This window comes from Patagioenas fasciata, chromosome 6 (genome assembly GCF_037038585.1).
Source record: "Patagioenas fasciata isolate bPatFas1 chromosome 6, bPatFas1.hap1, whole genome shotgun sequence".
Taxonomy (NCBI): domain Eukaryota; kingdom Metazoa; phylum Chordata; class Aves; order Columbiformes; family Columbidae; genus Patagioenas; species Patagioenas fasciata.
In genome coordinates, this window is record NC_092525.1 from 55,498,528 (window position 1) to 55,509,997 (window position 11,470).

The window sequence follows — 11,470 nt, forward strand, 5'->3', positions numbered from 1 at the left end:
CAAGGGGTGGTCCCCATGGTGTCACAATGGGTCCCCAGTGACAAGGGGGGTCCCCAAGTGTCACAATGGGCCCTGGGGACAATGGGGGTCCCGGGACGGAATAATAGGCCCTGGGAACAAAGGGGGGGTCCCACAGTGTCACAATGGGCCCTGGGGACAAAGCGGGTCCCCACGGTGTTACAATGGTCCAGGGGGAAAAAGGGGGATGCCCAGGATGTCACAATGGGCCCTGAGGACAAGGGGGGCTCCCCAGGGTGTCGGAATGGGTCCCCAGTGACAAGGAGGGTCCCCATGGTGTCACGATGGGTCCTGGGGACAAGGGGGTCCCCAGGATGTAAGAATGAACCCTGGGGACAATGGGGGGTCCTGGGACGTCACAATGGGCCCTGGAGACAAAGGGGGTCCCCAGATTGTCACAATGGGCCCTGGGGACAATGTGGGGTCCTGGGACGTCACAATGGGCCCCAGTGACAAAGGGGGTCCCCAGGATGTCACAATGGGCCCTGGGGACAATCTGGGGTCCTGGGACGTCACAATGGGCCCTGGGGACAAGGAGGGATCCCCAGGATGTCACAATGGGCCCTGGGGACAATGGGGGGTCCTGGGACGTCACAATGGGCCCTGGGGACAAGAGGGGGTCCCCAGGATGTCACAATGGGCCCTGGCGACAAAGAGGGGTCCCCTGAATGTCACAATGGGCCCTGGGGACAAGGGGGTGCCGAGGATGTCACAATGGGCCCTGGGGACAAGGGGGGGTCCGCAGGATGTCACAATGGGCACTGGGGACAAAGGGGAGGTCCCCATGGTGTCACAATGGGCCCAAGTGACAAGGAGGGTCCCCACGGTGCCACGATGGGTCCTGGGGACAAGGGGGTCCCCCAGATGTCACAATGGGCCCTGGGGACAATGGGGTTGCCCAGGATGTCACAATGGACCCTGGGGACAAAGGGGGATCCCCAGGATGTCACAATGGGCCCTGGGGACCAGGGGGGTCCTGCGATGTCACAATGGGCCCTGGGGAGAAAGGGGGTCCCCTGGATGTCACAATGGGCTCTGGGGACAAGGAGTGTCCCCAGGATGTCACAATGGGCCCTGGGGACAAGGAGGGATCCCCAGGATGTCACAATGGGCCCCAGTGACAAGGGGGGGTCCCCAGGATGTCACAATGGGCCCTGAGGACAAAGAGGGGTCCCCTGAATGTCACAATGGGCCCTGGGGACAAGGGCGTGCCGAGGATGTCACAATGGGCCCTGGGGACAATGGGGGGTCCTGGAATGTCACAATGGGCACTGGGGACTATGGGGGTCCCCAGGATGTCACAATGGGCCTTGGGGACAATAGGAGGTTCTGGGATGTCACAATGGGCCCTGGGGACAATGGGGGGTGCCCAGGATGTGAAAATGAGTCCTGAGGACATGGGGGGGTCCCCATGGTGTCACAATGGGTCCCCAGTGACAAGGAGGGGTCCCCATGGTGTCACAATAGGCCCTTGGGACAATGGGGTCCCCTGAATGTCACAATGGGCCCTGGGAACAAAAGTGGTTGCCATGGTGCCACAAGGGGCCCTGGGGTCAAAGGCGGTCCCCATGGTGCTAAAATGGGCCCTGGGAGCAAGGGGGTGGCCAGGATGTCACAATGGGTCCTGGGGACAATGGGGGGTGCCCAGGATGTCACAATGGACCCTGAGGACATGGGGGGGTCCCCATGGTGCCACAATGGGCCCTGGGGACTAATGAGGTCCCCACTATGTCACAATGCGTCCTGGAGAAAAAGGGGGGTCCCCAGGATGTTACAATCTGCTCTTGGCACAATGGGGTTCCTGGGATGTCACAATGGGCCCTGGGGACAATGGGGGTCCCCACGGTGCCACGATGGGTCCTGGGGACAAGGGCGTCCCCCTAGATGTCACAATGGGCCCTGGGGACAATGGGGTTGCCCAGGATGTCACAATGGACCCTGGGGACAAAGGGGGGTGGGCAGGATGTCACAATGGGCACTGGGGACAAAGGGGGGGTCCCCATGGTGTCACAATGGGTCCCCAGTGACAAGGAGGGTTCCCCATGGTGTCACAATAGGCCCTGGGGACAAAGTGGGGTCCTAGAATGTCACAATGAGCCCTGGGGACAAAGGGGGGTCCTGGGATGTCACAATGGGCCCTGGGGACAAGAGGGGATTCCTAGGATGTCACAATGGGCCCTGGGGACTAATGTGGTCCCCACGGTGTCACAATATGTCCTGGAGACAAAGAGGGGTCCCCAGGATGTCACAATGGGCCCTTGGGACAATGGGGTTCCTGGGATGTCACAATGGGTCCCCAGTGACAAAGGGGGTCCCCAGGATGTCTCAATGGGCCCTGAGAACAATGGGAGGTCCCCATGGTGTCACAAAGGGTCCCCAGTGACAAGGGAGGTCCCCACGGTGCCACGATGGGTCCTGGGGACAAGGAGGTCCCCAGGATGCCACAATGGGCCCTGGGGACAATGGGGGGTCCTGGGACGTCACAATGGGCCCCAGTGACAAAGGGGGTCCCCAGGATGTCACAATGGGCCCTGGGGACAATCTGGGGTCCTGGGACGTCACAATGGGCCCTGGGGACAAGGAGGGATCCCCAGGATGTCACAATGGGACCTGGGGACAAGGGGGTCCCCAGGACTCACAGTGGGCTCTGGGGACAATGGAGGTTCCCCAGGATGCTCACAATAGGCCCTGAGGACAAGGGGTGGTCCCCATGGTGTCACAATGGGTCCCCACTGACAAGGGGGGTCCCCAAGTGTCACAATGGGCCCTGGGGACAATGGGGGTCCCGGGACGGAATAATAGGCCCTGGGAACAAAGGGGGGGTCCCACAGTGTCACAATGGGCCCTGGGGACAAAGCGGGTCCCCACGGTGTTACAATGGTCCAGGGGGAAAAAGGGGGATGCCCAGGATGTCACAATGGGCCCTGAGGACAAGGGGGTTCCCCAGGGTGTCGGAATGGGTCCCCAGTGACAAGGAGGGTCCCCATGGTGTCACGATGGGTCCTGGGGACAAGGGGGTCCCCAGGATGTAAGAATGAACCCTGGGGACAATGGGGGGTACTAGGACGTCACAATGGGCCCTGGAGACAAAGGGGGTCCCCAGATTGTCACAATGGGCCCTGGGGACAATGTGGTGTCCTGGGACGTCACAATGGGCCCCAGTGACAAAGGGGGTCCCCAGGATGTCACAATGGGCCCTGGGGACAATCTGGGGTCCTGGGACGTCACAATGGGCCCTGGGGACAAGGAGGGATCCCCAGGATGTCACAATGGGCCCTGGGGACAATGGGGGGTCCTGGGACGTCACAATGGGCCCTGGGGACAAGAGGGGGTCCCCAGGATGTCACAATGGGCCCTGGGGACAAAGAGGGGTCCCCTGAATGTCACAATGGGCCCTGGGGACAAGGGGGTGCCGAGGATGTCACAATGGGCCCTGGGGACAAGGGGGGGTCCCCAGGATGTCACAATGGGCCCTGGGTACAAAGAGGGGTCTCTAAAGTGTCACAATGGGCCCTGGGGACACAGAGGGGCCCTAGGACGTCACAATCAGCCCTGGGGACAAGGGGGAGGTCCCCTGAAAGTCACAATGAGCCCTGGGAACAGAGGGGGTCCCCAGGACGTCACAATGGGCCCTAGGAACAATGGGGGTCCCTTGAAGGTCACAATGGGCCCTGGGGACAATGGTGGGTGTCCTGAATGTCAAAATGGGCCCTGGGGACAAAGGGGGGGTCCGCAGGATGTCACAATGGGCACTGGGGACAAAGGGGGAGTCCCCATGGTGTCACAATGGGCCCAAGTGACAAGGAGGGCACCCACGGTGCCACGATGGGTCCTGGGGACAAGGTGGTCCCCCAGATGTCACATTGGGCCCTGGGGACATTGGGGTTGCCCAGGATGTCACAATGGGCCCTGGGGACAATGGTGGGTCCCCTGAATGTCAAAATGGGCCCTGGGGACAAAGGGGGGTAGCAGGATGTCACAATGGGTACTGGGGACAAAGGGGGCGTCCCCATGGTGTCACAATGGGCCCTGGGGACAAAGGGGGATCCCCAGGATGTCACAATGGGCCCTGGGGACAATGGGAGTCCCCAAGGTGTCAGAACGAGCCCTGGGGACAAAGTGGAATCCTGGGATGTCACAATGGCCCCCAGTGACAAAGGGGTTCCCCATGGTGCCACAATGGGCCCTGGGCACAAAGGGGGTCCCCAGGATTTCACAATAGCACTGGGGACAAAGGGGGGTCATGGGATGTCACAATGGGCCCTGGGGACAAGGGAGGTCCCCATGGTGTCACAATAAGCCCTGGGGACAAAGTGGGGTCCTGGGATGTCACAATGGGCCCCAGTGACAAAGGGGGTCCCCATGGTGCCACAATGGGCCGTGGGGACAAAAGGGGTCCCCAGGATGTCACAATGGGCCCTGGGGACCAGGGGGGGTCCTGCGATGTCACAATGGGCCCTGGGGACAAAGGGGGTCCCCTGGATGTCACAATGGGCTCTGGGGACAAGGGTGGCACCCACGGTGTCACAATGGGCCCTGGGAACAAGGCGGGGTGCCCATAGTGTCACAATGGGTCCTGGGGACAAGTGGGGTCCCCAGGATGTCACAATGGGCCCTGAGGACAATGTGGGGTCCTGGGATGTCACAATGGGCCCCAGTGACAAAGGGGGTGCCCTGAATGTCACAATGGGTCCTGAAGACAATGGGGGGTCCTGGGACGTCACAATGGGCCCTGGGGACAAGGAGGGATCCCCAGGATGTCACAATGGGCCCTGGGGACAAGGGGGGGTCCCCAGGATGTCACAATGTGCCCTGGGTACAAAGAGGCGTCCCCTGAATGTCGCAATGGGCCCTGGGGACAAGGGGGGGTCCTGGGATGTCACAATGGGCCCTGGGGCCAAACAGGGATCCCCAGGATGTCACAATGGGCCCTGGGGACAATGGGGGGTCCTGGGACGTCACAATGGGCCCCAGTAATAAGGGGGTATCCCCAGGATGTCATAATGGGCCCTGGGGACCAGGGGGGTCCTTCGATGTCACAATGGGCCCTGGGGACAAAGGGGGTCCCCTGGATGTCACAATGGGCCCTGGGGACAAAGGGGGGTCCTGGGATGTCTCAATGAGCCCTGCGGACAAGGGTGGTACCCACGGTGTCACAATGGGCCCTGGGAACAAGGGGGGGACCCCATAGTGTCACAATGGGTCCTGGGGACAATGTGGGGTCCTGGGATGTCACAATGGGCCCCAGTGACAAAGGGGCCCTCTGAATGTCACAATGGGTCCTGGGGAAAATGGGGGGTCCTGGGACGTCACAATGGGCCCTGGGGACAAGGAGGGATCCCCAGGATGTCACAATGGGCCCTGGGGACAAAGAGGCGTCCCCGGAATGTCACAATGGGCCCTGGGGACAAAGAGGAGTCCCCTGAATGTCACAATGGACCCTGGGGACAATGGGGGATCCTGGGACGTCACAATGGGCCCCAGTGACAAGGGGGGGTCCCCAGGATGTCACAATGTGCCCTGGGGACAAAGAGGCGTCCCCGGAATGTCACAATGGGCCCTGGGGACAAGGGGGTGCCCTGAATGTTGCAATGGGCCCTGGGGACAATGGGGAGTCCTAAGACGTCACAATGGGCCCTGGGGACAAGGAGGGATCCTGGGACGTCACAATGGGCCCCAGTGACAAGGGGGGGTCCCCAGGATGTCACAATGGGCCCTGGGGACAAAGAGGGGTCCCCTGAATGTCACAATGGGCCCTGGGGACAAGGGGGTGCAGTGGATGTTACAATGGGCCCTGGGGACAATTGGGGGTGTCCAGGATGTGAGAATGAGTCCTGAGGACAAGGGGGGGTCCCCATGGTGTCACAATGGGTCCCCAGTGACAAGGAGGGGTCCCCATGGTGTCACAATAGGCCCTGGGGACAAAGTGGGGTCCAAGAATGTCACAATGGGCCCTGGGGACAAAAGGGGTTGCCATGGTGCCACAATGGGCCCTGGGGTCAAAGGGGGGTCCTGGGATGTCACAATGGGCCCTGGGGACAAAGGGGGTGTCCCCATGGTGCCACAACGGGCCCTGGGAGCAAGGGGGTGGCCAGGATGTCACAATGGGTCCTGGGGAAAATGGGGGGTGCCCAGGATGTCACAATGGACCCTGAGGACAAGCGGGGGTCTCCATGGTGTCACAATGGGCCCCAGTGACAAAGGGGGTCCCCTGAATGTCACAATAGGTCCTGGGGACAATGGGGGGTCCTGGGACGTCACAATGGGCCCTGGGGACAAGGAGGGATCCCCAGGATGTCAGAATGGGCCCTGGGGACAATGGGGGGTCCTGGGACGTCACAATGGGCCCTGGGAAGAAGGGGGGGTCCCCAGGATGTCACAATGGGCCCTGGGGACAAGGGGGTGCCGAGGATGTCACAATGGGCTCTGGGGACAATGGGGGGTCCTGGGCTGTCACAATGGACCCTGAGGACAAGGGGGGTCCCCAGGATGTCACAATGGGCCCTGGGGACAAAGGGGGTCCCCACGGTATCAGAATGGGCCCTGGGGACAAGGGGGGTCCCCTGAATGTCACAATGGGCCCTGGGGACAATGGGGGGTCCTGGGATGTCACAATGAGCCCTGCAGACAAGGGTGGTACCCACAGTGTCACAATGGGCCCTGGGCACAAGGGGGGGTCCCCATAGTGTCACAATGGACCCTGGGGACAAGGGGGTGCCGAGGATGTCACAATGGGCCCTGGGGACAATGGGGGGTCCTGGGACCGCACAATGGGCCCTGAGGACAATGGTGGGTCCCCTGAATGTCAAAATGGGCCCTGGGGACAAAGGGGGGTCCGCAGGATGTCACAATGGGCACTGGGGACAAAGGGGGGGTCCCCAGGATGTCACAATGGGCCCTGGGGACAATGTGGGGTCCTGGGATTTCACAATGGGCCCCAGTGACAAAGGGGGTCCCCTGAATGTCACAATGGGTCCTGGGGACAATGGGGGGTCCTGGGACGTCACAATGGGCCCTGGGGACAAGGGGGGGTCCCCAGGATGTCACAATGGGCCCTGGGGACAATGTGGGGTCCTGGGATTTCACAATGGGCCCCAGTGACAAAGGGGGTCCCCTGAATGTCACAATGGGTCCTGGGGACAATGGGGGGTCCTGGGACGTCACAATGGGCCCTGGGGACAAGGGGCGGTCCCCAGGATGTCACAATGGGCCCTGGGGACAAAGAGGAGTCCCCTGAATGTCACAATGGGCCCTGGGGACAATGGGGGTCCCCAGGATGTCACAATGGGCCCTGGGGACAATAGGAGGTTCTGGGATGTCACAATGGGCCCTTGGGGTTTAGAAGTCAGGTCTAAGAGTGCAGCGTTTGGGGTGCAGGGGCTTGGGGGGAAATTTAAGGTTGCAGAGTGTGGGGTGCACAGGACTGGGGCACAGGATTTGGGGGTGCGGGGTTTCAGGGTTCAGGATTTGGAGGTGTGGAGTTTTGGGGTGCAGGGGTTGGGAGTGCAGGGTGGTGGGGGTGAGAGATTTGGGTGCAGGATTTGGGGGTGCAGAGTCTTGGGAGGCAAGGATCCGGGGCTGCAGGATTTGGGGGTTCAGTGTTTAGGGCAGCACAATCTTGGGGTGCAGGGGTTTGCAGTGAAAGGTTTGGTAGGCAGGATTTGGGGTGCAGGATTCTGGGGTGCTGGGTTTGGGGTACAGGATTTGGTGTTGCAGGGATGGGGTTGAAGGGCTTGGGTTGCCAGGCCTTTGAGGTGCAGGATTTGGAGGTGCAGGGTTTGGGAGGGAATTCTTTGGGGTACAGGGTTTGGGGGCAGGTTTAGGGGTGGAGGATATAGGACGGAAAGATTTGGGAATGCAGGGTTTGGGGTGCAGGTTTCGGGGTTCAGGAAGGTAGGGAGGGCAGGATTAGGGGGTGCAAGGTTTCAGTTGTAGGGTTTAGGGGTGCAGAGTTTGGTAGGGCCGAATTTGGGGGTGCAGGATCTGGGGTGCAGGGTTTGGGAAGACAGGATCGGGGGTGGAGGATTTGGGGATGCAGGATTGAGGGGCAGGGTTTTGGTGCAGGGCTTGGGGTCAGGATCTGGGGTGCAGGTTTGGGAAGAGTATTTTGGGGTGCAGGATTTTGGGTGCTGTGTCTGCGGGGCAGGTTTGGGGTGATCACTGCTGATCCGCACACACTCTCTCTCTCTGTCCCCATTGTCCCCAATGCCCCCTTACCTGTCTCACCTCCCTCTCCAGCTCCGCTCCCACCCCCCCAATCCCCCTCAGCGGGGCCAGCCCGGGGTGCAGCTGCTGCAACGGCTCCTCCTCTGCATTCATTAACAATTAACACCCTCAGCAGCGCTAATTAACACCCCCCCCACCCCCCCGTATCCCCGCTGCCCCCTAATTACCCCCTAATTCGCGCTAATCACCCCTAATTCCCCCTCATTACTCACCCAGCAGCCCCTCGATGTCCGCAGCCGCCATCTTGCCCCGCCGGGAGGGCCACAAACCACCTCAAAATTGACCCAAAATAGCGCTTTTTCAACCCAAAACCCTCCCGCTGAGGCTCCCCGAGCTGTGTCCCCAAAGCCCCCGCTGTTGTCACCTCGGGAAAAGCGCGAAAAAAGCGGCCCCGGGGGTCCCCGCGCTTCGCTTCGCGCTCTGAGGGAAAGCGCGGGAAAACGAGCGGAGACGGAAAGAGCCGAGCGCAGCCGAATGGGCCCGAGCGGAGCCGAATGGGCCCGAGCGGAACCGAACGGCGCCCGAGCGGAGCCGAACGGCGCCCGAGCGGAGCCGAGCGGCGCCCGAGCGGAGCCGAGCGGCGCCCGAGTCCCGGCCGGGGCCGAACGCACCCGAAGGGACCCGAAGTCTTCCCGAAGGGGTCCGAGTGGAGCCGAACGCACCCGAACGCACCCGAAGGGGCCGAACGCACCCGAAGGGACCCGAAGTCTTCCCGAAGGGGTCCGAGTGGAGCCGAACGCACCCGAAGGGACCCGAACCCACCCGAAGGGGCCCGAGTGGAGCCGAACAAACCCGAAGGGACCCGAACCCACCCGAAGGGACCCGAACCCACCCGAAGGGACCCGAACGCACCCGAAGGGACCCGAACGCACCCGAAGGGAGCCGAACGCACCCGAAGGGACCCGAACGCACCCGAAGGGGTCCGAGTGGAGCCGAACGCACCCGAAGGGACCCGAACGCACCCGAAGGGACCCGAAGTCTCCCCGAAGGGGCCCGAACCCACCCGAAGGGGCCCGAAGTCTCCCCGAAGGGACCCGAAGTCTCCCCGAAGGGACCCGAAGTCTCCCCGAAGGGACCCGAACCCACCCGAAAGTGCCCCAAAAGGCGCCAAACTCCCAAATCCCCCCCTTTTTACCCCAAAACCCGTGTTCCGCTCCCCCCCCGGCCCCTCCTCTTCCTCCCCCCGCCCCCTTTCTTCCCCTTTTCCCGCCTCACGATCGTTTCCCGCCGCGGCGGTGGCTGCGAGCGAGGCCACGCCCCCTTCCTCAGGCGGCGGCCAATGGGAAGCGGGGGGGGTGCGTGGCCACGCCCACTGTGCGTGGCGTGCGCGGAGGCGGCTCCGAGAGGAGCCGAAGATACACGAAGGGAGCCGAAGATACACGAAGGGAGCCGAAGGGACCCGAGGGGACCCGAAGGGACCCGAACGCACCCGAAGGGACCCGAACGCACCCGAAGGGACCCGAACGCACCCGAAGGGACCCGAGTGGGGCCCGAACGTACCCGAGGGGACCCGAAGGCACCCGAAGGCACCCAAAGGGACCCGAACGCACCCGAAGGGACCCGAACGCACCCGAAGGGACCCGAGTGGGACCCGAACACACCCGAAGGGACCCGAAGGGACCCGAGTGGGGCCCGCACTCACCCGAAGGGACCCGAAGGGACCCGAACACACTTAGGGGGCTCCATGAGTCACTTATGGGTCACTATGGGGCACTCCTGGGTCCCTAAGGGGGAAATTATGGGGGTCTATGGGGAGTTCAGGAGGGACCCAGGAGTACCCCAAGGGACCCAGGAGTGCCCCAAAGGACCCAGGAGTTCAGGAGGGACCCAGGAGTGCCCCAAAGGACCCAGGAGTTCAGGAGGGACCCAGGAGTGCCCCAAAGGACCCAGGAGTACCCAAATGTGTTGTGTTTTGTTTTTTCTCTCTTGTTTATGTCCTCTTTTACCTGAAATGGGACAATGGGGGCAATGGGGGGCAATGGGGTCAATGGGGGGCAATGGGGTCAGTGGGGGGCAATGGGGTCAGTGGGGGGCAATGGGGGACAATGGGGGACAATGGGGGCAGTGGGTACAATGGGGGCAATGGGGGGCAATGGGGGCAATGGGGGGCAATGGGGGGCAATGGGGGCAGTGGGGGGCAATGGGACAATGGGGGGCAATGGGGTCAATGGGGGCAATGGGAGTCAATGCGGTCAATGGGGGCAATGGGAGTCAATGGGGGGCAATGGGGATCAATGGGTCAACGGGGTCAATGGGGGTCAATGGGGGTCAATGGGTCAATGGGGGCAATGGGGGCAATGGGGATCAATGGGGGGCAATGGGGGGCAATGGGGATCAATGGTGATCAATGGGGGGCAATGGGGGTCAATGGGGGGTCAATGAAGTCAATGACTCAATGGGGGTCAATGGGGATCAATGGGTCAATGGGGTCAGTGGGGTCAATGGGAGTCAATGGGGTCAATGGGGGTCAATGGGGTCAATGGGGATCAATGGGTCAATGGGAGTCAATGGGGTCAATGGGTCAATGGGGTCAATGGGGATCAATGGGTCAATGGGGTCAATGGGTCAATAGGGATCAATGGGGGGCAATGGGGATCAATGGGTCAATGGGGTCAATGGGGTCAATGGGTCAATGGGGGTCAATCGGTCAATGGGGATCAATGGGGGTCAATGGGGTCAGTCAATGGGGTCAATGGGGTCAATGGGAGTCAATGGGGTCAATGGGTCCCAGGGTCGCATTCCCGCTGTCCCTGTCCCCGCTGTCCCAGGGCTCAGTGCTCACTCCTCATTGGTTCCTGGCCTTTTGCATTCATTAATATTCGGTTAATTATTCGTTAAGGTTTTCTTGCCATAGTTGAGCCCAGCAGGAACCCCCGGGGTCCTAAAACCCTCCCTCTCTATGGGTCCCTATGGGGCTCTATGGGTCCCTATGGAGCTCTATGGGTCCCTATGGGTCCCTATGGAGCTCTCTAGGTCCCTATGTGGTTCCATGGGGCTCTGTGGTTTCCTATGGGCCTCTATGGGGCTCTATGGGTCCCTATGGGTCCCTATGGGTCCCTATGGGTCTTAATGGGTCTCTATGGGGCTCCTTGGGTCTCTATGGGTCCCTATGGGTCTCTATGGGTCTCTACGGGTCCCTATGGGTCTCTATGGGTCTCTACAGGCTCTATGGGTCCCTATGGGGCTCCTTGATGCTCTATGGGTCTCTATGGAACCCCCAGGGTCC

At 61.7% G+C, this 11,470-nt stretch overlaps 1 long non-coding RNA gene across 1 annotated transcript in view; it reads right to left on the reverse strand.

Moving 5' to 3' along the window:
- Positions 1–9,512, reverse strand: part of LOC139828242 (uncharacterized) — a 61,799-nt gene extending 52,287 nt beyond the window's left edge. Inside the window, exons 1-2 of the long non-coding RNA XR_011739619.1 lie at positions 9,460–9,512; positions 8,457–8,516 (exon numbers count right to left, since the gene is read on the reverse strand). This is a non-coding gene — a long non-coding RNA (uncharacterized lncRNA). The remainder of the gene's footprint in view (positions 1–8,456; positions 8,517–9,459) is intronic.
- Positions 9,513–11,470: the final 1,958 nt, after the last annotated feature.